At 37.2% G+C, this 27,025-nt stretch overlaps 1 long non-coding RNA gene across 1 annotated transcript in view; it reads left to right on the top strand.

The window, feature by feature from the left end:
* The first annotated feature begins 2,479 nt into the window (after positions 1–2,479).
* LOC144240302 (uncharacterized) overlaps positions 2,480–27,025 on the top strand; it is a 37,437-nt gene continuing 12,891 nt past the window's right edge. The window contains exon 1 of the long non-coding RNA XR_013337672.1: positions 2,480–2,618. This is a non-coding gene — a long non-coding RNA (uncharacterized LOC144240302). The remainder of the gene's footprint in view (positions 2,619–27,025) is intronic.

Below are 27,025 nucleotides of genomic sequence, written 5' to 3'. Positions count from 1 at the left end.
ACTGCCTTCTCTCCCAGTCTTGAACCAGGAGCCTTGTGTAGGAAATGAACCTGATCATTCAACCCTGCCTGAGTTCCTGGCTGTCTTTCAAACCTTTTTACACATCCAAACAGCCAGTTTTATTTTTAATTTTAGCTCCCAGGAGTTGAGTTGAATGTGTGCTAAAACTAGTCAGTGTTCCAGAGGGGGGTGGGAAACTTAACTTCTAGATTGAGCTTGATTGGCATTCAGGCCCTGAGGCAGCGGCAGCTTTTAAAGACACAAAAATACATCCAATTCTGTAAGACCACGACTGAAACGCCACTGGCCTCCAGAAACAAGCAATTTAGAAGTACCCATGGGGTAACAGTCATAAGAATGGAACTCCAAACAAGTGTAAAAGTTTCTTTCTGGGAACTATGATGAGGCAGAGAGAGTGCAAATAAGTTTTTCACTGGCTTCTGTTCCCTGTGAGCACCTCCAGTGCTCCTAGATGTGTGCCAGTTCTGAAGCCTGCCCCAAGCCAAAGTTCCAGGACAGGCACTTAGGCCTCTTCCATAGGTCTGTGCAGTACCCTGTGGGTGGTAGCCTGCAAAAATTGTCTCTCCGATGGTTACACTGTCATGGGACCTAGTAACACAAACCCCTATAGCCATCAGATCCTGGAGAATAGGGGGTGTTCCTAGGGTGGCAGTGCCAAAAACCAGAACACCAGACAAATAACAATATTCCTTTTAAGAGATGCTGGTGCTAAGTGACAATGGGTGAATGTGAGGATTGTACCCACCTTGAAAAGTCTCTGGAAAATTTGTAGTCAGTTCTTAGATATATGTTTAGTTAGAAGCCTATCCCTCAGATCTCAGCTACGATGATAGGGTCATAAACATCTTTCACAGAAAGACTGTGTCCTTATATATGAAGGCCTGCAGCCTTCATTCCTGGAGAGTATGCAGACTTAGTTCACCAGAGACCCACAGGTTGTTTTTCAAAGCTAGATGTTTTGGGGGAATCTCTCTCATGTGCCAGCCTTTCTAATGCACATTCCCGTGCTGAGAAACCTGTGTCTCAGCCTTTCCTACCTGCTTCCATGCATTTTTCCTGCAAAGGACATTGTTCCACATTTCATTGTAGATTGGAGGTGTCTGTGGGAGAAGGTAAGGTTAAGATCTTCATGCATCACCATCTTGAGTGAGAACCTAGAAGTAGATTTGTTAGATTGAAGGATATATAGAATCTCATAGTTTGTTGAATATACATTTTTTTAATATCAGGAATATATGAACTCTATTACTAATTCTTAACTGGGAGAATAATTCTTAAGCAACATGACTCAGTAGCCTAATAAGACCATTAGGAATAAATGTTGAGGACAGTAACATGGTAACACCATTTGCTATAATAAAAACATAAAAAAGTGAATAATGGAAACAAAGTAGCTTTTCTGCATTTAGGAAGCCTGGGTTTATACTTTTACTGGGTTTATGAAAGGTGATCCTTTCAGTGTGCAATATGCTACTTGGGAAATAGCATAATCTATTTTATCCACACCTGAGAAATTCTATTATTATATAATCTTCTCCGAAATAGCTATAATGAACTGGAATTTCAAGGTTCACTTTAACCTAAAAGCAAATGGGTGTTCATAGTGAGATCATAAAACCTAAGTCACTGCAATAGATATAAACAGAATTCTGTTCCTTACATGTAGTTTTGCGAATGAATTTTGAACACAGTTGTAAGTTAATTCTAATTTTTGTTGCACTTAACCCATCAACATATATACCCAAAGTGGGCAGAAAAACAATGAAACATCTGGCTCTGCCCAAATTAGAAATTTTGACAAACTGACAGTTGAGCAGGTGAACAGATTTGGATGTTTGAAAGAGGCCAAGTGGTTACTGGCAGAAACAAATTTATCTAAGTCATGAGAATATTAGCTTTCAGTTCTTTGGTCAACAACTGTGCATCGTGCTTTCTTAATGAGTGTGTGGAACCACAATTTTTGAGGGCTTTTGTTTGTTTTCATGTTTCCACTTGGTTCAGGAATACAGAGGAAGGAAATAAGAAGTCTATCAAGGACATACTAAGAAATGTAGAGAAAATAAAAGCTGTACTCAGTATTGAAGAATGTGTAGGATTTTAAGGGGCAGAGGTACAGATTCATTACCTCTCAATGAGGAAGAGAAAGAAAGAACTAATATCTGCAGGTAGAAATGCTAGTTAAGGTGGCTAATAGTGAAAAGACACAGTTATCTTTGTTACAGGTTCATGGTAGTGTTCTGGGGTCATTTTAATTTTTTTTTAATACTGTCTTGGTTTTAAAAGCTTTTAAAATCGTGAAATGAGCATATGCAAAAGAAACTATTAACTATATGTGATTTGTGAGTTTATTTCAAATCTCATCCTGGAGGGCAATGGTAGTATTTGAAACAGTGGCAGCATTACGTGTAAACTTCTTAGAAATGCAAATATTTTAATTATACTGAATCATACTCTCTAGGTGCAGAACCCAACAATTTAGGAGAGAGAGAAAGGGGACAGAGGATCCAAAATGGGCTCCCAAGAACCATGAGATCATGACTTGAGCTGAAGTCGGACACTTAACCAACTCAGCCACCCAGGTGCTCCAAGGTCTCTAGGTAATTTTGATGCAACTCAAGTTTGAGAACTATTGTTATAAGATATCATTAGTTCCTTTTCAAAGATGAAGCAAAAAATGTAGCTTAAACACATTTAGTAACTTTCCAAGGCCACTCAGATGGCAAAGGACAGAGGAAGGATTATAAATGAGACTTTTTGAGATCCTAAGCATGTACATTTTCTACTAAGTCACATTACATTCAATATGAATTTTTTTTTTTTTTTTTAAAGGAGCAAGTGTAAATAGCTATTATTGGGCTGATTTACAGATGGAATGTCAAAATAAATGCACAATTCCTAGAAAGGTTGTTAAATGAGGAGTTAAAGTTTCCTTATAATTACAACATATACAAGGCTCAAACTGGCTGACCTGCAGAACATCATCTAGTATGTTTCTGAAAAGTATAATTAAATTAATGGAAAACTAGCATCTTGCTGGTTTGGGCTGCTATAACACAGTAGCCTAGACTGGGTGAGTTTTATAAACTCTGACATTTTACTCTTATGCTTCCACAGTGGAAAGGGAATAGTTCACTCTCCTGCCTCTTCTCACAGAGGCACTATTACCATTCAGAAGGGCTCTACCCTCAGGACTTAACTATTTCTCAAAGGTCCTACTCTAAATACCATTACATTGGGGATTAGATTCCAACATATGAATTGGAAGGGAATGCAAACCTCCAACCCATAATAATTACTTAGTACATATTTTATATCCCTTACAGGCTGTCTCTGGGGAACGTGATATTAAGAATTGGCTTAATATTCCCTTAAAAGCCTTAAAAGCACGAAGAGAATTTATTTACATGAGTCTTGGAGACTAAAAGTTGGAGTTCAGACTCAGTGTTTCATTGATTTTTTCTCCTTTTATCACGGCCTTCATAAAAATACTAAAATGTTAGGGAAAGTATTTATGGCATTATCTTTCTTCTGGTACATTTGTGTTGGCTTGTCTCCATTCAATTGCCTTTACTTTAGAGTTATAAAATAATAGATTTAATTTATTAACTTTAGAATTCAAGTTTATTTTTTAAATGTTATTTTTGAGAGAGAGAGAGAGAGAGAGGCACGAAAGAATCCGAAACAACTCCACTCAGACAGCAGGGAACCCTCATGCGGAGCTCAGATCTAGGAGATGTTAGATCATGGCCTGAGCCAAAGTCAGTGGCTCAACCAACTGAGTCACCAGGGTGCCAGTAGCAATCAAATTTCTTAATGCAGAGTAAAAACCCGTGTAAGAAGGTATCATGGGTAAAAATTTATTTAAGTATTTAGTATTTGTTTATAGTCCATCCTGTGTTATGTAGAAGCAAAATTTGTAGAAAGTGCATTCTAAAAAATGTTTAAATTCAAGTAAAATCCTGAGTTTGGACCTTGGAAAAAGTAATTCAATCAGATTTAAAAAGTAACCACTGACATAATTCTAATCAGATTTCAGAAACTTAAATCTACTAGATAACTGAGAAATTTTATTGAGTTTTGATGCTTACCAAGATGTTCATCACCAATAACCTTAATAGCATAATTTAGTATGGATAGATTCAGAATAAAATCTATCTCACTTTTAAAGCAGTCACCCTAACTGTAGACTGTATTTCTTGATAGCATATCTATACTTTGTCTGCAGGAGTACCAAGAGCAATGACTTAGGTTTTGCATTCCCTTTGCTTTGTGGGGAAATCTATTTATAATGTAATTTTCACAAATTCTATTTTCCTTTGTTCTGCCTTTCTGATTAAAAACCTCATGTAACTGTATACAAGACCTTATTATAGTCTCCACTGTGGGATGCTTTTCCCTCCAGTTATTATGGAAAGGTCAACAGGATCTAAGGACTTAAGACTTGTGAGGTGGCAGATTGAAAAAACATGGATGGACAGGCTGTCTTCTGAAGTACTTCTCTCAAAGACTCTTTTTTGGGGTACCTGGTTGGCTCAGGTCATGATCTCACTGGTTTGTGGGATCCAGCCCTGAGCCTTGTCAGTACAGAGATTGCTTGGGATTCTCTGTCTCTCAAAATAAATAAATTTTTAAAAAGAATCTTTTCTGAACCCTGGAAATATAGTTTCCTAACTTACGCTTATTTATTTTTATCAACCAGGTGAAAGGTTTATCGACAGATATTGACCCTGCTTTCCACTGTTAGAGCTAGTGACTACTATTAAACTAAAATCATCAATTTTTTAGATGGTCTAAAGACTATATTGGCTTAAATCCTACAATTCTGTACAGGATTATCTTTTGTTTCATTTTGAAAAGACTCAGAACAATTTACTAAAAAATAATCTTGGCTCAGTTTTCATGCCTCTCGCTTGACGAATCTTAAGGATAAAGACAAATGGCTATTCTCAAAAGAATTTTATATACTCTAAAAAGTAGGGAGCACTATCAATCATTTAGTTGCATTTGAAATTTTGAATATGACAGAGAATCAGCATTACAGAATACATATGCACTATAGCTTTTTCACTGAGCCATAGCCCTCAAAGATCTGCCTAACTTGTCCTCAAACCAGGCAGAACAATTAGCATCCCTGTCATCTGTAAATATTTTTTTGTGCAATTACTATTTGCTCTGACATATAAAAGTAACATATTGAAAATGGCACATACATAGTAATCACAATTGATATTTGGCTTTGTAAGAATGGAAGCATAATACTCGTATATCTTGACCTCTTTATATGTCAGTAACTGTCTTGAATTGTTTGCATGGGCTATTTCAGGAGCTAGTTAATGACTATCTCTGAAGTAACGTCTTTCATGTAAAAACCCAAGAATAAAATAAATTAGGGAGAGTAATCAAGCGGAGTTAGGAGTCCCTAGTACTTTTGTAAAAATAACCTCCTTCTAATTTCCTCCAAACTTGAGAAAGTACTTGAAGGAATATTCTGGTCCCTTTCCAAAGGAAATTTGTACCCTCTCAACACAGAAAAAAACTTGGAAATTTATCAGTCTTGGTTTAAGATGAAATGGTAAATATCCAATTATGAAGCGAGGTCCAAAATTTTATGGTTTGCCATATTCCATACCGTGTCAGTCTCTTTAAATTGTGAACTGGGACTGTGTATAAAGAAAGTAACATGACAAATCATTATATATACAGTGTCTCTACTAGTCACCTTTCAGGTTAGTCCCTTGCATACCTGGGTTGTTTTTGTTTGTTTGTTTGCTTTTAAGAAATAAAATAGCATACATACAGTTGAAGTTCCTTATTTTCCCCTACACAAGTCAACTTTCTCCACTGCTTCCCTCAAAATGAAATCACTATTATTAAGTTAGTATACTGGTGTCGAAATTAAAATTTCTATTATATACATACATATCCATGAAAAGATACCAGTCTGCTTCCTTTGTTTTTAATGTCTGTAATGGTATTGCATTCTGCACATTACTCTAGAACATGTTTAATTAACATCATAATTTTTAATTACTCCATTAAACATTTAGAACTAGTGATTCTAACTTAGTTATTTTGGTAGCATACAGTATTACATTGATGTGTGCACTATGGTTTAATTCTCCATCCCTTCATTGGTACATATTTATGCTGCCTTGTTTTCCTCTATTACAAATAATGCTATTGGGTGCCCTGTGCATATTTTTTGAGAAGTATGAAAGGGTGCTAACAAGAGGGTGCCCATTTTATACTGGATTATTATTTTCTTACTGACTGATAAGAGTTATTTTGAGGTTTTCTACTGTCTGTACTACATGTTTGTTGTAATTTCTAGGTTACTTCTCTTCCTTTAGTTTTCTGGTCTCTTTGTACTATTGAAGTTATAAATGTTAGAGTCAGAATTACTAATCTTTTACTTTATGATTTATATCTTTTAAAAGAAAACTTCCCACTCTGGTATATATAAAAGTTCAACAAAGGCTTTAGTCTCTCTTTGAGTGTTCTTTTATTTTTATTTTTCCTAGTGATCTTTCTTTCCCTCAGCCAATAGCATATATTTTAGTCACCTTAGCTTTAGAGTAAGTCTTGATATTTGATTAAAGCAAGTCACCTCTTTAGCTCTTTAATGTAAGTGTTTGTTAGAAATCATCTGAGAAATTACAGGAAATTTTGATTATAATTGCACTGAATCTTATGACTAACTTAAAAATAATCTACATCTTTAATCATTCTTTCTATACCTAAAAGCTGTACATGTATCTTAGGATTTATTCAGGCATTTTTATTGGTCCCATGTATCTATCTGTAGTTTAAGTTTATTAACGTCTAACTAATATAGAGTAAAATAAGTCATCTGGTCAGTTTTGACAAATGTAAGTCATGTAACCACTACCTCAGAATGCAGAACATATTTATTACCTCCAAAAGTTTCGCTGCATGCATTTGTAGTTAACGTGCTCCCCACTCACTAGCCCTTGGCAACCACTAATTTGGTATCTCTTTCTTGAGTTTCTCCTTTCCCAGAATATCATATACATGGAATCATACTTTGACTTTTTCCACTTAGCATCATACTTTAAGATACATCTGTGTTGTTCTACAGAAGAAAAAATGCACTCCTTTTGCACTAAACATTATTTCATTGAATGGACATACTATGATTATTTATCCATGCACATGCAGATCACTTCTAGTTGAGATAAGTATTAATAAAGCAGTCATAAATATTGACTCACAGGCATGATATGGACATACTTCACATTTTTCTTGGGTAAGACCTAATATTTATTGGATTGCTCATTCATTTAGTAAGATTATTTATAAAAACTCATTAGTATTCATGACTTGTACCCCAACCCTTGCCACCGCAGTCAGGAGGGGATACTCAGGTGTATGAACAGATTCAACTACTGTGGGGCACAGGAAAAAAGGCAATGGTTTGAAATAACAACTCAAATGACTCTAAAAATTTGCTATCTAGCAGGGAAATAGCTGGAACTCTGTCCAGAGTTGGAAAGGCTAGCAAGTACCACACTTTACTTCCCCCATCCATTTGGGTAGATAAAAGCAGGGTCTGGGATCTCTCACCAGCCTGCTGCATTAGTAGGTTCTGAGCACCTAGCCTATACCAGCCTAGCCATTTAACCATGAGGGCTCCAGTGAGGCACAGAGTAGGACTTCCCTGGACAATGCTCACTATGGCCCTAGCTGTCTCACCACAGCTCTAGCTATCTCACTGACATGACACAGGCACACAGCACAACAAAACGCTCTAGGCCTGTACCATTTCAATTCCAGAAACCACACCAGGGCACTCCTAGTATAGGGTGCTCTGAGACCTCACAGCCCACATGTGTTTCAGCTCCCACCTCCACACCGGTCCGAGCACTCAGGGATTTACCGGCTCCAGCTATTTCACCAGTGCTCAGTGAGATAGCACTCGCCAGACTGGGTTGCAAGCACCCACTAGGTGTGATGAGTAACAAAGGGGCCCTCAGCCTACACTGCCTCAGCTCAGGATACCCCACTGCATAGAGCACCCCAGGGCCCCCCTTCTTGTACCCATTCAGCTTCAGCTGTCTGTCCTGCCATGGCACCCTCTGCACACAGGACCTGGGGACCATCATGGCTTGTGCCCACTTCAGCTCCAGCTATCCCAGCGGGATGACTACCTCAGGACCCCCAGCCCATGCCAGCTATAACTCCAACTAGACAGCTAAAGATGTCAAAAGCACACAGTTGACACAGAGGAAATCCCTACACATGACATTTTTTTTTGAATTTTAGGAGATACACCTGTTGTGGCTAGGTCATAAGAAAAAAAGTGAGAATATAAAAGAATATGCTCTGAACAAAAGAACTAAAAGCAGTAAAGGTAGTAGAATAATCAGTTATAGAGGTAGCATTAAGAATAAAAGACACTAATTAAAAACATATAAAGTGAGGGAGGGGCAAGATGGCAGAGAAGTAGGGAGCTCCATACATTTTGCCTGCACCCATCTCTCAAACAGAGAAGGCCTGAAGTCGTAGGACACTGAGCCACAGGAGTTTGGGAAGACAAAGAGACCGAGTACACTGGGAAGGCAACCTCATAAGTGCGTGAGTGCGAACTGGGGAAGATAAAAGCAGGACATGACCCAGAGATACGGAGGGAGGGGAGGGAACCTGGCTTGCATGCAACTGCAGTGAGTGATTAACCTGAGAGCAGTGGTGAGCTGCTGCGAGTCCAGGGGAAAGGAAAGAAAAGCTGAGATTGCTCACAGAACCGTCCCTGGAGAAGAGAAAAAAAACAAAAAAATCCCTCAGCTTGGAAAGAGAGTGTTTTTTATTTTAGCTCTGGCTGGGGTGCTGACTTTAAACTAGGTGCCCTGGCCTCAGAAGGCGCCAGGAAAAACTGCACTGCTGTGTGCCTGGCACCATCCATGGCGGCGGCAGCAGCGGCCGGGTGAGGCGGCAGCAATGCCTGCAGCGGCTGCACCAGCAGCCCGCCGAAGCAGCGCTGGTGCCAGCGGCACGCACACAGGCGGCCCAGTGAAGCTGCCGCGGCGGCACGCTGCAGCGACAGGACTCTTCTGACCTGAAGTTGCTATGTTCGTCAACGCACTCCGGTTGTATTGCTGCTTGACCCGGGCGGATCTGAGGCTGCAACGCTTCCTCCACCCCCCATTCAACCCCTGGCAACAGGGAAGCAGTGACCTGTGGGACCATTCAGGGCAGTATAACAAAGCCCATGGACTGGGACCTGGAAACGAGCAGGGCGTGGGGCATAGAACTCAGCCCACATTGGCTACATCCTCAGCACAGGGAGATCTGACCCAAATAAAGTGATATGCAATGCTTGGTTCAGAAGGAACTGGAGCTACACCATTCTACTCCCCACAACCACCAAGGTGGGGCCTCAGGGAGCAGCCAGCAGATACATTGGAGACAAGACCTGCCTACACCAAACCACGCCCATCCCCTCCAGATAGCTGTTTTGTTGGTGTTGTTGATTTTTTTACCTGAGCCTGGGTTTGCATGTTTATTGGTTTTGTCTGTGTATTTGTGTACCTTTGTTCCCTCTGTGGTTGTCTGTTTTGTTTTTGTTTTTTCCCAGGGCTACCTCAAGAAACAAGCCAAACTACACATGGTGGAGAGTCCCAAATACCACTACCAGTAGGGAAACAAAATAACCAAACGCTCAATAAGAGAAACCAAGAGACAGCATCCAAAGAACACTCCCCGAACAGACAGGCCCAGAACAGTCAAAAAGCCCTCTCTAATACAGCAGAACTCACAGGGGCAAAGTGTACAACAAGCTTTTAAAATTAACAAGAGATAAAAAGCTAACCAAAATGATGAAATGGAAGAACTCCATAGAAATTCCAGGAAGAAATGACAGCTAGAGAACTGCTCAAAACAGACACAAGCAACATAACTGAACAAGAATTTAGAACAATAATCATAAAATTAATCGTCGGCTTGAAAAAAGCATGGAGAACATCAGAGAAACTATGGCTACAAACAACATGGAGCTTAAATATAGTTATGATGAATTAAAAAATGCATTAAATGAGATACATAATAAACTGGAGGTGTCCAATGCACAGATTGAAGAGGCAGAAAGGAGAGTAAGTGATTTAGAAGACATTATTATAGAAACAGAAGAAACTGAGAAAAAGAGAGAGAAACTGATCCAGGAACATGAAAGAAGAGTTCGAAAGCTCAGGGATACAATCAAATGGAACAATATCCGTATCATAGGAATCCCAGAAGAGGAAGAGTAAGGGAAGGTGCTGAAGGAGTCCTGGAACAAATTATAGCAGAGAACTGCCCCAACCTGGAGAGGGAAGTAGACGTTGAAATTCAAGAGGCACAGAGAACTCCCCTCAGACGTAACTTGAATTGATCTTCTGCACGACATATCAGTGAAACTGGCAAAATATAAGGACAAAGAGAGAATTTTGAAAGCAGCTAGGGAGAAAAGGTCCCTAACATACAAAGGGAAACCTATCAGAGTGGTGACAGACCTATCTAATGAAACTTGGCAGGCCAGGAAAGTAATGGCAGATCTTCAAAATGATGAACAGAAAAAAATATGCAGCCAAGAATCCTCTATCCAGCAAGCCTGTCATTCAGAATAGAAAGATAAAAGTCTTTCCAATAAACAAAAATTGAAAGAATCTGTCACCACTAAACCAGTCCTACAAGAAATCCTGAGGGGGACTCCCTGAGGGAAATGTTGCAAGGAAGGCAAGATATCAGAGACACGGCCACAAGCATGAATCCAACAAAGGACAATATGACTCTAAAACCCATATATTTCAATAATAACACTGAATGTAAATAGGCTGAATGCTCTAATCAAAAGACATAGGGTAGCAGAATGGATAAAAAAAATCCATCTATCTGCTGTCTACAAGAAACACATTTTAGGCTGTAAGGTACCTTCAGATTAAACATAAGGGGATGGAGAAATATATATCATGCTACTGGAAGTCAAAAGAAAGCTGGAGTAGCTATACTTATATCAGACAAACTGGACTTTAAAGACAATAACAAGGGATAAAGAAGAGCATTATATACTAATTACAGGGTCTATCATTCAGGAAGAACTAACAATTATAAATGTCTATGCGCTGAATATGGAAGCACATAAATATTTACAACAATCTCAAACAAAAACAATTTTAAAGATACGAAAGTGCTAATAGCAGGGGACTTTAATACTCCACTTACAGCAATTGATAGATGAACCAGACAGAAAATCACTAAAGGAACAACGGACATGAATGACACATTGGACCAGATGGATCTGACAGATATATTTAGAATTCTACATCCTGAGGCCATGGAATTCACTTTCTTCTCAAGTGGGCATGGCACATTCTCCAAGGTATATCACATACTGGGACATAAAGCAGCCCTCAATAAATATAAAAGAATGGAGATCATAACATGCACACTTTCAGATCACAATGCTATGAAACTAGAAATCAATAACAGGAGAAAGTCTGGAAAACCTCCAAAAACACAGAGGTTAAAGAACACCCTACTAAAGAATGAATGGGCCAAAAAATAAAAAAAGAATGAATAGGCCAATCAGGCAATTAGAGAAGAAATGAAAAAATATATGGAAACAAATGAAAATGAAAAGACAATAATCCAAACCCTATGGGATACAGCAAAGTCAGTCCTAAGAGGAAAGTACATTGCACTCCAGGCCTATTTCAAGAAATTAGAAAAAGCGCAAGTGCAAAATCTAACAGCTCACCTAAAGGAAGTAGAGGGAGAGCAACAAGAGCACCCCAAACCCAGTACAAGAAGAGAAATAGTAAAAATCAGAGCAGAAATAAACAACATCGGAACCAAAGAAACAAATGAACAGATCAATGAAACAGAGTTCGTTTTTTGAAAAAATAAACAAAATTGACAAACCTCTGAAGTCACTCAAATAGGCAAAATCATGCATGAAAATGGACTCATTACAACCAACCCCTCAGAAATACACGCAATTATCAGGGAATACTATGAAAAATTATATGCCAACAAATTGGACAACTTAGAAGAAATGGACAAATTCTTAAACACACACTCACTACCAAAATTCACAGGGGAAGAGAGAGAAAATCTGAACAGACCCATAACGAGTGAAGAAATCAAATCAGTGATCAAAAATCTCCCAACAAATAAGAGCCCTAGACCTGATGGCTTCCCTGGGGAATTCTACTAGACATTTAAAACAGAATTAATACCCATTCTTCTCAAGCTATTCCAAAAAATAGAAATCAAAGGAAAACTTCCAGTCTCATTTTATGAAGCCAGCATCACTCTGATTCCCCATCCAGACAGAGATCTAGCAAAAAAAGAGAACTAGGGGCCAATATCCTTGATGAATACGGATGCAAAAATCCTCAACAAGATACTTGCAAATCAAATCCAGCAGCACATAAAAAGAATTATCCACCAAAATCAAGTGGGATTACAGGGATTACAAGTGGATTACAGGGCTGGTTCAATATTCAAAAATCAATCAATGTGATACATCACATCAAGAAAAGATAAAAACCATATCATCCTGTCGATAGATGCAGAAAAAGCATTTGACAAAATACAACATCTCTTCTCAATATAGACCCTCGAGAAGGTTGGGATAGAAGGAACTTACTTAAACATCATAAAAGCCATCTATGAGAAGCCCTCAGGTAACATCATCCTCAACGGGGAAAAACTGAGAGCTTTCCCCCTGAGATCAGGAACACGACAGGGATGTCCACTCTCACCACTGTTGTTTAACATAGTGCTGGAAGTCCTAGCATCAGCCATCAGACAACAAAAGGAAATCAAAGGCATCAGAATTGGCAAAGAGGAAGTCAAACTTTCACTCTTCGCAGATGACATGATACTCTACATCGAAAACCCGACAGACTCCACCAGAAGCCTACTGGAACTGATCTACAAGTACAGAAAAGTTGCAGGATACAAAATCAATGTACAAAAATCGGTTGCATTTTAATACACCAACAATGAAGCAACAGAAATCAAGAAACTGATCCCATTCACAACTACACAAAAAACCATAAAATACCTAGGAATAAACTTAACCAAGGATACAAGAGATCTGTATGATGAAAACTATAGAAAACTTATGAAGGAATTTAAAGAAGACATAAAGAAATGGAAAAACATTCCATGCTCATGGATCAGAAGAATAAATATTGTTAAAATGTCATTATTAACCAAAGCAATCTACACATTCAATGCAATCCCAATCAAAATTGCACCAGCATACTTCTCAAAACTAGAACAAACTATCCTCAAATTTGTATGGAAGCACAAAAGACCACGAAGAGCCAAAGTAATATTGAAGAAAACCAAAATGGGAGTATCATCATCCCGGACTTGAGCCTCTACTACAAAGCTGTCATCATCAAGACAGCATTATATTGGCACAAAAACAGACACATAGACTAATGGAATAGAATTGAGAACCTAGAACTGGACCCAAAAGTATACAGCCAACTAATCTTTGACAAAGCAGGAAAGAGTATCCAATGGAAAAAAGACAGCCTCTTTAACAGATGGTGCTCGGAGAACTGGACAGCAACATGCAGAAGAATGAAACTAGATCATTTTCTCACACCATACCCAAAAACAAACTCAAAATGGATAAAGGACCTGCCTGTGAGACAGGAAACCATCAAAACCCTAGAGGAGAAAGCAGGAAACAACCTCCTTGACCTCCACCGCAGCAGTTTCTTACTTGACACATCCCCGAAGGCAAGGGAATGAAGAGTAAAAATAAACTATTGGGACCTCATTAAGATTAAGAGCTTCTGCATGGCAAAGGAAACAATCCACAAAACTAATAAACAACCAATGGAATGGGAAAAGATAGTTGCAAATGACAAAGCAGATAAAGGGTTAATATCCAAAATCGGTAAGGAACTCACCAAACTACACGCCCGAAAAACAAACAACCCAGTGAAGAAATGGGCAGAAGATAGGAACAGACACTTCTCCAAAGAGGACATCCAGATGGCCAACAGACACATGAAACGATGCTCAGCATCCCTCCTCATCAGGGAAATACAAATCAAAACCACACTGAGATACCACCTCACACCAGTCAGAGTGGCTAAAATGAGCAAATCAGAGAACTCTAGATGCTGGCTAGGATGTGGAGAAACGGGCACCCTCCTACACTGTTGGTGGGAATGTAAACTGGTACAGCCCCTCTGGAAAACAGTGTGGAGGTTCCTCAGGAAACTAACAATAGAACTCCCCTATGACCCAGCAATAGCACTGCTAGGAATTTACCCAAGGGATATAGGAGTACTGATGCTTAGGAGCACATGTACCCCAATGTTCATAGCAGCACTCTCCACAATAGCTAAAACATGGAAAGAGCCTAAGTGTTCATCAATGGATGAATGGATCAAGAAGATGTGGTTTATCTATACGATGGAATACTACATGGCAATGAGAAAGAATGAAATCTGGCCATGTGTAGCCACATGGATTGAAATAGAGGATGTTATGCTGAGCAAAATAAGGCAGAAAAGGACAAATATCATATGTTTGCACGTATAGGAGGAGTAGGAGGAACTTAACAGAGTACTGTTTTAGAGAAGGGGGGAAATATTAGGGGAGAGGAAGAGGGGGAAACCATGAGAGACTCTTGAATGCTGAGAACAGACTGAGGTCTGATGGGTGCAGGAGGGAGAAGGGGTGATGTGCATGGAGGAGGGCACTTGTGATGATGAGCACTGGGTGTTATATGGAAACCAACTTGACAATAAACTATTTGTAAAAAGAAAAAAAACCTTTAGGAAACTCCAATGAAATAAATTTCAAATAAAAATAAAAACATATAAAATGTGCCAACATATACATAAAATGTGGTACAGTGCAGTGAAAATTTAGTGCGTTTAGAATAGGTTCACAATTAGGTGACCATAAACTTAAAATAAACTATTACATACATAGGATGTTACATATGAACCTCACTGTAAACACAAAAAAGCCCTTAAGAGATACACTAAAAATAAAAGGAAGCCACATACAATATTGACTATTCCTTCTTTTGTGACTAAAGAGACACACTATGAAAACCAGTATACAACTTACCAATTGGGAATAAATACATACCAATCAGTAGTTAATGTAAATCACCTAAATGCTCGAAACAAAAGACACACATGACAGAATATATGTTTTTAAAAGAAACATCTGTATTTCTAACATGCCTATAAGAGCCTCACTTCAGACCTGAAAACACAAGCAGAATGAAAGCAAAGAAATGGAAAAAGATGCAAATAGAAAAAAGAAAAACCTCCAACAGCCCTAGGTAACATTGGTTTTATCAGAAAAAATAGAGTTTAAAACAAAGACTCTTGACAAGAGGCAATGGTATTACATAATGATAATTATGTAATTACCAAGTAATATTCCAATTACTTGGAAAGGGGTCTATCCCAGAAGAGAATATAATATTTATAGATATCTAATATCTATGTACCCAACATTGGAGTACCTAAATATATAATGCAAATATTAATAAACATAAAAGGAAAAAAGACCATAATATAGTAATAGTAAGACTCTAAAACTCTACCTAGATCAAAGGATAAATCATCCAGACAGTACATCATTAAGGAAACAATGGCTTTGGTAGGCACATTAGCCCACATGGACTTCACAAATAAATATATACAAAACATTCGAACAAAAATAGCAGAATATACTTCTTTTCAAGTCCACATAGATCATTTCCTAGGAGAAATCACATATTAGGCCACAAAACAAGTTTCAGTATATTTCAAAAGACTGAAATCCTATCAAGCATCATTTCTCACCACAACATTATGAAACTATATAGCAACCCATGGAAGCTAAAAGACATGTTGGTCAACAACCAATGGATCAGGGGTGCCTGGGTAGTTCAATTGGTTAAGCATCCAGCTCTTCATTTCAGCTCCGTCATGATCTCACAGTTTGTGAGATGGGGCCCTGCATCAGGCGCTATGCTGACAATTGTGGAGCTCTGTTGGGATTCTCTTTCTCCTTTTCTCTCTGCCCCTCCCCTTCCATGTGCTCTCTCTCAAAATAAGTAAATAAACATTCAAAGAAAAAGTCAATGGGTTGATGAAACAATATATGGAGGTGAATGAAAATGGAAAAAAAATGGCCCCAAATTTTGGGGCTATAGGAAAAGGAGTTCTAGGAAGTTAATAGCAATACAAGCCTACCTTAAAAAACAAGAAAAATGTCAAATTTTTGACATTTGAAATTATCAAATCTAACCATCCATTTAAAGGGAGCAGATAAAGAAAAAGCCCAAAGCAGATAAAAGGAATGAAAAATAAATATCACAGAAGAAATAAATAAAATAGAGACTAAAAAGAATAGAAATAATCCATGAAACCAAGAGACAGTTCTTTGAAAAGATGGTTTAATAAACCTTTACCCAGACCTTTAATAAAAGAGAGAGATGTCTCAAATAAAATGATATATGAAAAAGAGGAGTAGCATCAAACACCACAAAAACACAAATGATTATAAGAGACTACTATGAAAAATTTTATGCCAACAAATTTGACAACCTAGAAGAAATGGATAAATTCCTAAAACATGCATTCTTCCAAAGGTGAATCAGGAAGAAATAGATAATCTGAACAAACTAATTACTAGGAACAAAACTGAATCAGTAATCAAAAAACTCCCAACAAACAAAGTCCAGGACCAGATGACTGCGCAGTTGAATTCTACCAAACATTTTGAGGAAAATTAATATCCACTCTTCTTAAACCAGAACAAAATATCCAGAAGTAAATATTGATTCCGTATTCATATTATGAGGCCAGCATTACCCTGATATAAAAACCAGGTAAAGAAGTTATAAAAAAAAGAAAGAAATAAAGAAAAGAAAAGAAAATGACAAGCAAATATCCCTGATAAACAGAGATACTACAATGCTCAGCAAAATACCAGCAAACCACTTGGAACAAAACACTAACAAAACAAAACAGAACAAAGGGGGATTTATTCCAGGGAAGAAAGATGTTTCTCCATATCCACACATCCATCACATTAAAACTGAAGGATAAAAAAATATATATCAAAATTTAATAATTCATAATCTCAACAAAGTGGGTTTAGAGATAACATACTTCAATATAACAAAAACCGTATGTGACAAACCCACAGTTTACATCACAGCTAATGGTGAAAATCTGAAAGGTTTTCTCTTAGACCATCTCAGGTTTTCTCTACACCATCCAGTCTCACCAATTTTATTCAGTGTAGTATTGGAAGTCCTAGCTATGGTAATCAGACAAAATTTACTCTTTGCAAAGAACAGGGTACCATATATAGAAAACTCTAATGCATCCACCAAAAATTCAGTAAATTTTTAGGGTACAAAATTAATGCACAGAAACCTGCTACATTTTTTAAAGTTTTTTTATCACCTGGTGCTCATCACAACAAGTGTACTGCTTAATCCCATCATCTGTTTTTACCCAACTCCTTACTCAGCTCCTCTCTGGTAACTATCAGTTTGTTCTCCGCAGTTAAGATTCCATTTCTTTGTTTGTCTTTCTCACACCAGTCAGAATGGCTAATATACCAATAAAATTCAACAATAATAGCATTGCAGAAAGAGAAATTAAGATAGCAATTCTGTTTGTTTATAATTGTACCAAAAATATTAAAATATATAGGAATAAACTTACACAAGGAAGTGAAACCCGTCTTGTGAAAAGTATAAAATATTCATACAAAAAACCGAAGATGATACTAACATGTAAAGATATTCCATCCTAATGGATTGGAAAAGATATTGTTAAAATGTCCATACTACCCAAAGTCATCTACAGATACAATGTAATCCCTGTCAGTATACCAATAATATTTTTCATAGAAGTAGAACAAATAATCCTAAAATTTGTATGCAACCACGGAAGACTTGAAAAGCCAATGTGATCTTGATAAAAGATCAAACCTGCAGATACCCAATCTCAGACTTCAAGATATATCATAAAGCTATACTACTCAAATCAATATGATACTGGCTTAGTAGACACCTAGATCAATGAAGCAGGGTATAGAGGACTAGAGTAAACCCACATTTATATGATCTGTTAGTATACAACAAAAGAGGAAATAATATGGGGAGAAGGAGTCTCTTCTATAAGTGGTATTGGGAAAACTGGACCACTTCTAAAACCATACAAAAAATAAATTCAAAATACATTGTTGGATTCAGTTTGCAAATATTTTATTGCATCACAGATCCTGGCCTGTAGTCCACAGTGAGACCTAAAACCATAAAACAAACTCCTAAGAGGGGGAAAAACCCATTAATACTTTGGATAACAGCTTTAGCAACATTTTCTAAACATGTCTCCTCAGTCAAGAGAAACAAAAGCAAAAATAAATCATTGAGACTACACCAAAATAAAAAGGTTTTGCACAGTCAAGGACTCCAGCAACAAAATTAAAAGGGAATCTATCGAATGAGAAGAGGTATTTGCAAAGGACATATTTGATAAGGGCTTAATATTTAAAATATCTAAAAACTCATTGCCAAGGAGTATTCCTTTGTATATATAAACCACATCTTCTTTATCCGTTAATCAGTTGATGGACATTTACGCTCTTTCCATAATCTAGCTATTATTGAAAGTACTTCTAGGAGAAAGAATGAAATCATGCCATTTGCAGCAATGTGGATGGAACTGGAGGGTGTTATGTTAAGTGAAACAAGTCAGTCAGAGAGAGACAGATACCATGTTTTCACTCAAATGTGGAAACTTAACAGAAGACCATCAGGGAAAGAAGAGGAAAAAATAGTTACAAACAGAGAAGGAGGGAGGCAAACCATAAGAGACCATTAAATACAGAGAACAAACTGAGAGTTGATGGTGGGGGGTGGAAGAGAGAGAAAAATGGGCGATAGGCATTGAGGAGGGCCCTTGTTGGGATGAGCACTGGGTGTTGTATAGAAGTGATGAATCACAGCAATCTGCACCCAAAACCAAGAGCACACTGTACACACTATATGTTAGCCAATTTGACAATAGATTTTATAAAAATTAAAAATTTAACACACAAGAACTAATTAGTCCAATTAAAAATAGACAAAGAACTTAAAAGACATTTTTTTAAAGGAAGGCATACAGATGGCCAACAGAGATATGAACAGGTGCTTGACACCACTCATCCAACAGGGGAATGCATCAAAACCACAAATGAGATATCACCTCACACAGTCAGAATGGCTAGTACCAGGAAGAAATAATAAGATTAGGGGAGAATGTAGAGAAAAAAGAACTTTATCCACTGTTGGTGGGAAGGTCAAATAATACAACCACTGTGGAAAACAGTAAGTAGTTTCCTCAAATATTTAAAAGTAGTAATACCACACAATCCAGAAATTGCACTAATGGATGTTTATCCAAGGAAAATGAAAACACTAGTTAAAAATGGGGTGCATTCTAAGGAGTGAATCTGAGAGATGAATGGATAAAGAAAAAGTGATATAGATATAGATATAGAAAGTGATACACACACACACACACACTGGAATAGTACTCATCCATAAATGAAAATTAGGTATTGCCATTTGTGACAACAAGGATAGAGTTAGAAGGTATTATGCTAAGTGAAATAAGATGAGGACAAATATATTATTTTACTTATATGTGGATCCCAAAACAAACCAGAATGAACAAATAAACCAAGAAAAAGGTATAGATCAGTGGGGAATAAGTTTAGGAATTCCCTGGGCTTACACCAATGGGTTAACAAGGCATAATGAATTAGAAAGCCTTAGGTTGCTCACTCTCAACTTTGGGTAAACAAGATTAGGTGCATAGGTATGGGGCGGGGGGCAAAGTTCCCAAAAAGAACAACAGTATTCAGGGCAAAAGCAACCCCCAATTTAGTACTATAGCAGAAAACTTCTTTCACAGGAAGAAAGGACCAAATTATGTAAACAGGTAATTAGGACCATAGACTGCTACAGGGCTAAGTTGCCTGGAGAGGAGATAATTAACAAAAGAAAGGTCCCTTGCTGACCCTGTAGTTACTTAGTCTGTCATTCTTGTCCTCTAGACCAGTTTAGGTAAGTAAGCAGAGATAGTTCCTCATGTCTGCTGTAAACAACCTTTGGCCCAGCCCCAGAACCATGATTTTGCTTTGTATTAACCCAAAGCCCTAACCCTGTAAATCGTCAAGACCCCCTTTCCCTCATGTCCATGAGTTAACATTCACAGTATGTCTCTTTGTGCACGTATATCACCATATTTGTAAGCCTTCTGATCCTAATAAAAGTGGAGCAAGGACCTTTAATCGAGGCTCTTGCCTTTTCCTGGACATTAGCCATCTCTCCCATTTTAACCCTGCATCCACTTTCTTGCTGGACAAGAAAGAACATTAGACTTAAAGTCTATGACACAGACCTTGAAATACAGAGAACAATCTGGTGGTTTCCAGAAGGGAAGGTGGGGAGGAATGCACAAAATGGGTAAAGAGGAGTGAGAGATACAGGCTTTCAGTATGGAATGAAAAAGTCATGGGATGATACATAGAGCATAGCAAATCTAGTTAATGGCATAATAATATAATGTTATGGTATACTGTTGTGAACATTGCTTAACTTACAGAGTTGTTGAATTACTATGTTGTATACTTGAAACTGGTATAACATTGTGTAGCAACTACTTCGATGAAAAAGAACAAAAACAAGGTAAGAGTATTCACTCTGACCACTCCTATTCAATATATGACTGGAAATCCTTACAGAGAAGTCAGAAAGAAAAAAGAAATCAAAAGTGCCAGAATTGTATAGGAAGAAGTAAAACTATCACAATCTGCAGATGATACTAAAGTTCACACCTAAAAACTCTTATATCTCAACAAATTCAGTAAAGTTGCAGGAGACAAAAATATCATAAAAAGCAGTAGTATTTCTACACACTAACAATATGTGAAAATTAATTAAAATTATTCCGTTTACCACAGTATAAATAAATCAATAAAATCCTTATTAACAAAATTAACCAAAGAAGTGAAAAATCACTACTCTTGAAACTTGAAGATACTGATGGAAGAAGTCAAAGACACACACACACAAAAATGACTGGTATTCTCTGTTCATGGATTGGAAGAATTAGTATTATTAAAATATAATACTACTAAAAACAATCTCTATCAAGATTTCAAGGGCAACTTTACAGGAATAAAAAACACACTTTTAAAATAAAATGGTACCATGATAACCCTGAATAGCCAAAGTAATCCTGACAAGTTAAAAACAGGAGACATCAAACCTCTTGATTTTAAGCTAGACCATCAGACTATAATCTATTAAAACAGTACGGTCCTGGTATAATAACAGACAAAGAGATCAATGGAACAGAATTAAGAGTGCAGAAATAAACCCAAGCATACACAGTCAATCAATATTTAATAATGGAGCCAATACAGTTCAATGGAGAAAAGATAGTCTCTTTAATAAATGGTGCTGAGAAAATTAGGTATTCACATGTGAAAGAATAAAACTAAACCCCCATCTATTACCACTCACAAAAATTAAAATGACTTAAACATAAAACCTGAGACCATGAAATTCCTAGAAGAAGGCAGGAAAAATGTTCTTTGCTATTGGTCTTGGCAATGATTCTTTGGATGTGGCATGTAAAGCATGAGCAACAAAATAAAAATCAGCAGGATTACATCAAACTAAAAGCTCTTGCATAGCAAAAGAGATTAGCAACAAAGTGAAAAGACAACCTAGTGAAGGGAAAAATGTATTTGCAAACTAAATACCTTGAGAGGTTGTTAATATCTAAAATATACTAAAAATTCATGCAAATTAAAATTAAAAAGCAAACAAATAACCTCATTAGCCAATCTAAATGGGCAAAAGACCTAACCATACATGTTTCCAGAGATGACTTGCAAAAGGCCACCATGTACAAGAAAAGATACTGACTATCAGTAATCATGAGGGAAGTACAAATTACAAATATTATGAGATATCACCTCATGCTCATAACAATGGTCATCATAGCTCTTCCACCACTGCACCCACAATAGTTAAGGCGGTCACTGCAGACAACCAGGCTGGGGGCCACCCTATCCACCAGCGTACTCACACCAATCGCAGTTCATTCACAGAGGAGGGTTCATGCAGCTCACACAGGGGACACCCTCAGAGCAGCCAGTGCTTATGACCTGGTGGCATTGTGCTCCAGGGCCACAAAGGAGGTCTTACATATAAGGCCACTACTTTCAAGACAAACAAATGCATCTGGCCTACTTAATGGAAACAAACAGACAATCAGACAAATTGGGAGACAAAGAAACATGTTCCAAACAAATGACAAATCCTGAGAAAAAGACCTAAACTAACTCAGAAGTTCAAAAAAGAGAAAATATCATAGCTGAAAAGCATATTAAGTGAAATAAAAAATAAGCTAGAAGAAAATAAGAGATTAGAGAAAACAGAAGAATGGATCAGCAGAGTGAAAGACAGGAGATAGAGTGAAAATCCTCATGCTGAACAGAAAAAAATATATAATAGGTTAATGGACATTGGGAACAACACTAAGCATACTAACTTTTGCATTATAAGGGTCCCAACAGAGGAGGACAGGGAACAAGACAGAATGAGCAGCTATAAACCTCTCTAACCTGAGGAAGGGAACACACATTCAGGTCTAGGAAGCAGAGGGAACCCCAAAAAAGATGAACCCCAAGAGGTCTACACAAAGACATATAATAATTAAAATGTCAAAAAGCAAAGATAAAATCTTGAAAGTATCAAGAGAAAAGCAAATATTTATGTACAATTGAAATCTCACTGACTGCGAGACAATTTTTCAGCAGAAACTTTGCAGGCCATAGGGGAATGACATGATATACTCAAAGTGCTGAAAGGAAAAATTGTACAATCAAAAATACTTCACCTTGTAAGACTGTCATTCAGAATTAAAAGTGAGATAAAGGAGTTGATATCCACTAAACTGGCCTTATACGAAATGTTAAAGTGTTTTCTTTCAGCAAAGAAAAGGTCATAACTAGAAGTAAACATTTCTCAGCCATAAAAAATGAAATCTCTCCATTTTCAAAGACATGGATGGAACTAGAGAGTATTATGCTAAGCAAAGTAAATCTGAGAAAGACAAACACTATGTGATTTCACTCAGTAGTATAATTTAAGAAACAAAACAAATTAGCAAAGAGGAAAAAAAGAGAGAGGGAAACCAAGAAAGAGACTCTTAACTATAGAGAGGAAAGTAGTGGTTCCTAGAGGCGTGGTAGTGGGTAGATGGGTTAAATAGGTGATGAGGATTGAGGAGTACACTTGTAATGAGCATTGGGTATTATATTGAACTGATGAGTCACTATATTATATACCTGAAACTAATATTACACTGCATGTTAATAAGAATTTAAATAACATATTCAAAAATTAAAGAAAGAGTAACACATACTCTTTTCAAACCATTGCAAAAAAAACACAAGAAGAATGAAAGCTTCCAAACTCTTTCTATAAGGCCAATATTACACTGATAATAAAACCAGAAAAGATACTATCAATAAAGAGAAAACTACAGACCAGTACCCTGATGAAGACAGATGTAAAATCTCCAAAATAAGAACAAACCAAATGAAAAACTGTAAAAGAATCATTCACCATAATCAAGTGGAATTCCAGGGAAAAAGGATGCTCCAATAGTCACAAATCTATCAAAATGATTCATCACATTTGCAAAATGAAGAATAAAAACCATATGGTCATCTCAATAGATGCAGAGAAAGCATTTCACAAAATTCAACATCCATCCATGATAAAAATTCTCAGTAAAGTGGGTTTAGAAGGAACATACCTCAACATAGCAAAAGCCATATATGATAAGCCTATATTTAATTAACATCATACTCAATGGTAAAAATCTAAAAGCTTTTCCTCTAAGATGTGGAATGAGACAAGAATGTCTACTCTTCTAGTTTTATGGAGTCTGGTGTTGGAAGTCATAGCCCCAGCAATCAGAATAAAAAGAAAAAATAAAGGCATCAAATCAGTAAGGAAGAAGCCAGACATCCCTCAGAGGGCAGGAATATGGTCCCTGCCCTCCCTCTGACACAGCCTCCCAGATTGGGCAGGGCACCAGCGCACCTGGGACAACTCAAGTTCGGCCAACTTGTGCTGAGGGACCTGTCTCTCTCCATCCCAGCCCAGGGTCTAACCTGGCCCCATGATATTCCCTGGCCATTCTGTGTGATATGCACACAAACATTCTTTCTCCCCCTCCTACAGCTTAGTATGAACCTTACTTCTTATTTGCTTGATTTGTCATCTTTGTTCATTTTATTTGGGGGTTGGATGAGCCAAAGGGTCAGAAATCTGCATTTTGTGCCTATTACTTGACATTATGGTTATGGTATTTGTATGATTTGGGACTTTTCTATGCTGGTTGTATTTATATTAAACCCCTGGTTGGTGTAAAAAACAAAAACAAACAAACAAACAAAACCAGCCATCCAGATGCCCCGTCAGTAACTTTGAATGGCAAGTGATGCTAACTATACCCTTACCATAATGAGCATGTTTCATTTCATAATGCATGTAATTGTGCATTCACTATATTGTATAACTGACATATCAACTCTATACCTCACATATACATATATATGTGTGTGTATATATATATACAGAAGAAATAACAAAGGCTGGTGAAGAGGTGGAGAAAATAAATTCTTATACACTTTTGTTGGAATCATAAATTGGTACAGCCACTATGAAAAGTAGTATAGATGATCTTCAAAATGTAAAAACCAAATTACTACATGATCCAGTAATTCTACTTCAAGTAATATAACCAAAGTAAATGAAAACACAAGCTGAAAAAAGATATCTACTTCCCCATGGTCATAGCATTATTTACATGGAGACAACTTAAGTGTCTATAGTAGATGAATGTATAAAGAAGTTGTTGTATATATGCAACATTACTCAGCTATTAAAAAAAACAACAAGAGAGGAGGGGCAAGANAAAAAAAAAAAAAAAAAAAAAAAAAAAAAAAAACAACAAAAAAACCCATTTGTGCTAATGTAGATGGATCCTGACAGCATTGTTGTAAATGAAATGTTAGAGAAAGACAAATACTGCGTGATTCCTCTTATATGTAGAATCAAAAAACCAAAAATTCACAGAAAAAGAGATTGTGTTTGGGGTTAGCACAGGCAAAGGGGGTGTATAGGAAGAGGAATGAGAGAAAGGTGGCCAAAGTGTATAAACCTCCAGGTAAAATATAGATAAGTGGGGCATCTGAGTGGTTCAGTCGGTTAAGCATCTGGTTCTTGATTTCAGCTCAGGTCATGATTTCATGGTTTTTGAGTTTGAGCGCTGAGCTGGGCTCTGTGCTGACAATATGGAGCCTGCTTGAGATTCATATTCTCTCTCCTCCCCCCCTCTCTCCCCACCTCTCTGCTCTTCCCCCACTCTCAATATAAATAAACTTAAAAAACTTAAAAATTAATAAACTATAAGTAACAGGTATATAATGTGCAGCATGATGGCTGTATGTCACATGATATAAGTATGAAAGTTATTAAAATACTAAATCCTGATAGTTTTCTTCAAAGGGAAATTTTTTTTCTTTTTTCTGTTTTCTTGTATTTAGAGGAGATGATGGAGGTCAGTAAGCTTATTGTGATAATCACTTCACAATATATGTAAATAAAATCATTATAGCTGTATAGCCTATACAGTGATGTATCTTAATTGTATCTCAGTAAAATTGGAGGAATAAAAGAGAAATTCCATGAGACCATGAAGCAGATTTACTCCTATGTGGGAAAGGAGGAAGAAGGAAGGTGGGGCAAGAAAGGCATTAAGACTAGGGTAGAGGACAGAGTTGTTTTGTTTTTTTTTTTTTGTTTGTTTTTTTTTTAGGTTCATTTGTTTCTTTTGAAAGAGAGAGAGAGAGAATTAGTGGGGGAGGAACAGAGAGAGAGGGAAAGAGAGAGAATCCCAAGGAGGCCCCATGCTCTATGCTGAGACTAACTATGAGATCATGAGCTGAGCCAAAATCAAGAGTTGGTTGCTTCACCAGTTGAGCTACCCAGGCACGCTGACTAGAGCAGAATTTCAAGATAATTTTGACAAAGTTGAGAAAGACTCTTGAAGCCTATGTGCCCATTACCATAATCCTGTATCTTTCAGGAGTGTCTTTCTCAATATACCTGCCAACCTCCATAATGAGCTGGAAGGAGACTGTCAGAAGTATGGCCTTGGCACTAACTCAGTGGTGAATTTCAGAGAAAATCACTGGAGAGCAGTTAATTATATTTCCTATGGTGGAAGATGAGAGGCATATTTTCATCTTTACCACATTCTTTTTTTTTTTTTTTTGACAAACAAAGCAGTAATCTGGTGAAGCAAAAGAAGGTATCAGATCTTTCTAGCTTCTCTTTAATGTAGTTGATTGAAGATGACACACTCTGGCAGTTCAAGAAGGCTTTACTCACATTTAACCTATGAGAAAAGAGAGTGTTGTCCTCATCCTGTAGACAGCGTAGATTTCCCCACTGTGGCACCACAAATTGCCAAAATGCAATATTGCACTGTTTCAGCTCTAAGAGTATCTAGAACACCCTGGATCCCAAAACAGGAGTGACTAAACCATGAAGACATGACAGTAAGTCCATCTTCAATGAGCTTCTGTAGACCTCAGTTTCAGTCACCGCATTTGATTACTTTCTGGTCATAGGGATATAGTATAATTTGTATCCTAAACTGATACAGTTTGCTTGTCTGCTGCTCCCACTGTGTAGTATCTTACTATTGCCCTTGACAGCATCAATTTAAAATTTTTTTCATGAATATTATTTTTGTACCAGTATTAAAATATAGGTTTCAACCTGTACAGAAGTAACAAAATGTCAAAAAACACATACCTATCTTACTTTGAATGTAAATGGCCTATACCCTCCAATAAAAAGACATAAGGT

The sequence above is a fragment of the Crocuta crocuta genome, unplaced genomic scaffold (genome assembly GCF_008692635.1).
Source record: "Crocuta crocuta isolate KB4526 unplaced genomic scaffold, BGI_CrCroc_1.0 scaffold437, whole genome shotgun sequence".
Taxonomy (NCBI): Eukaryota; Metazoa; Chordata; class Mammalia; order Carnivora; family Hyaenidae; genus Crocuta; species Crocuta crocuta.
The sequence above is the reverse complement of the archived record's forward strand: the minus strand, read 5'-3'. Positions and strand labels throughout refer to the sequence as shown.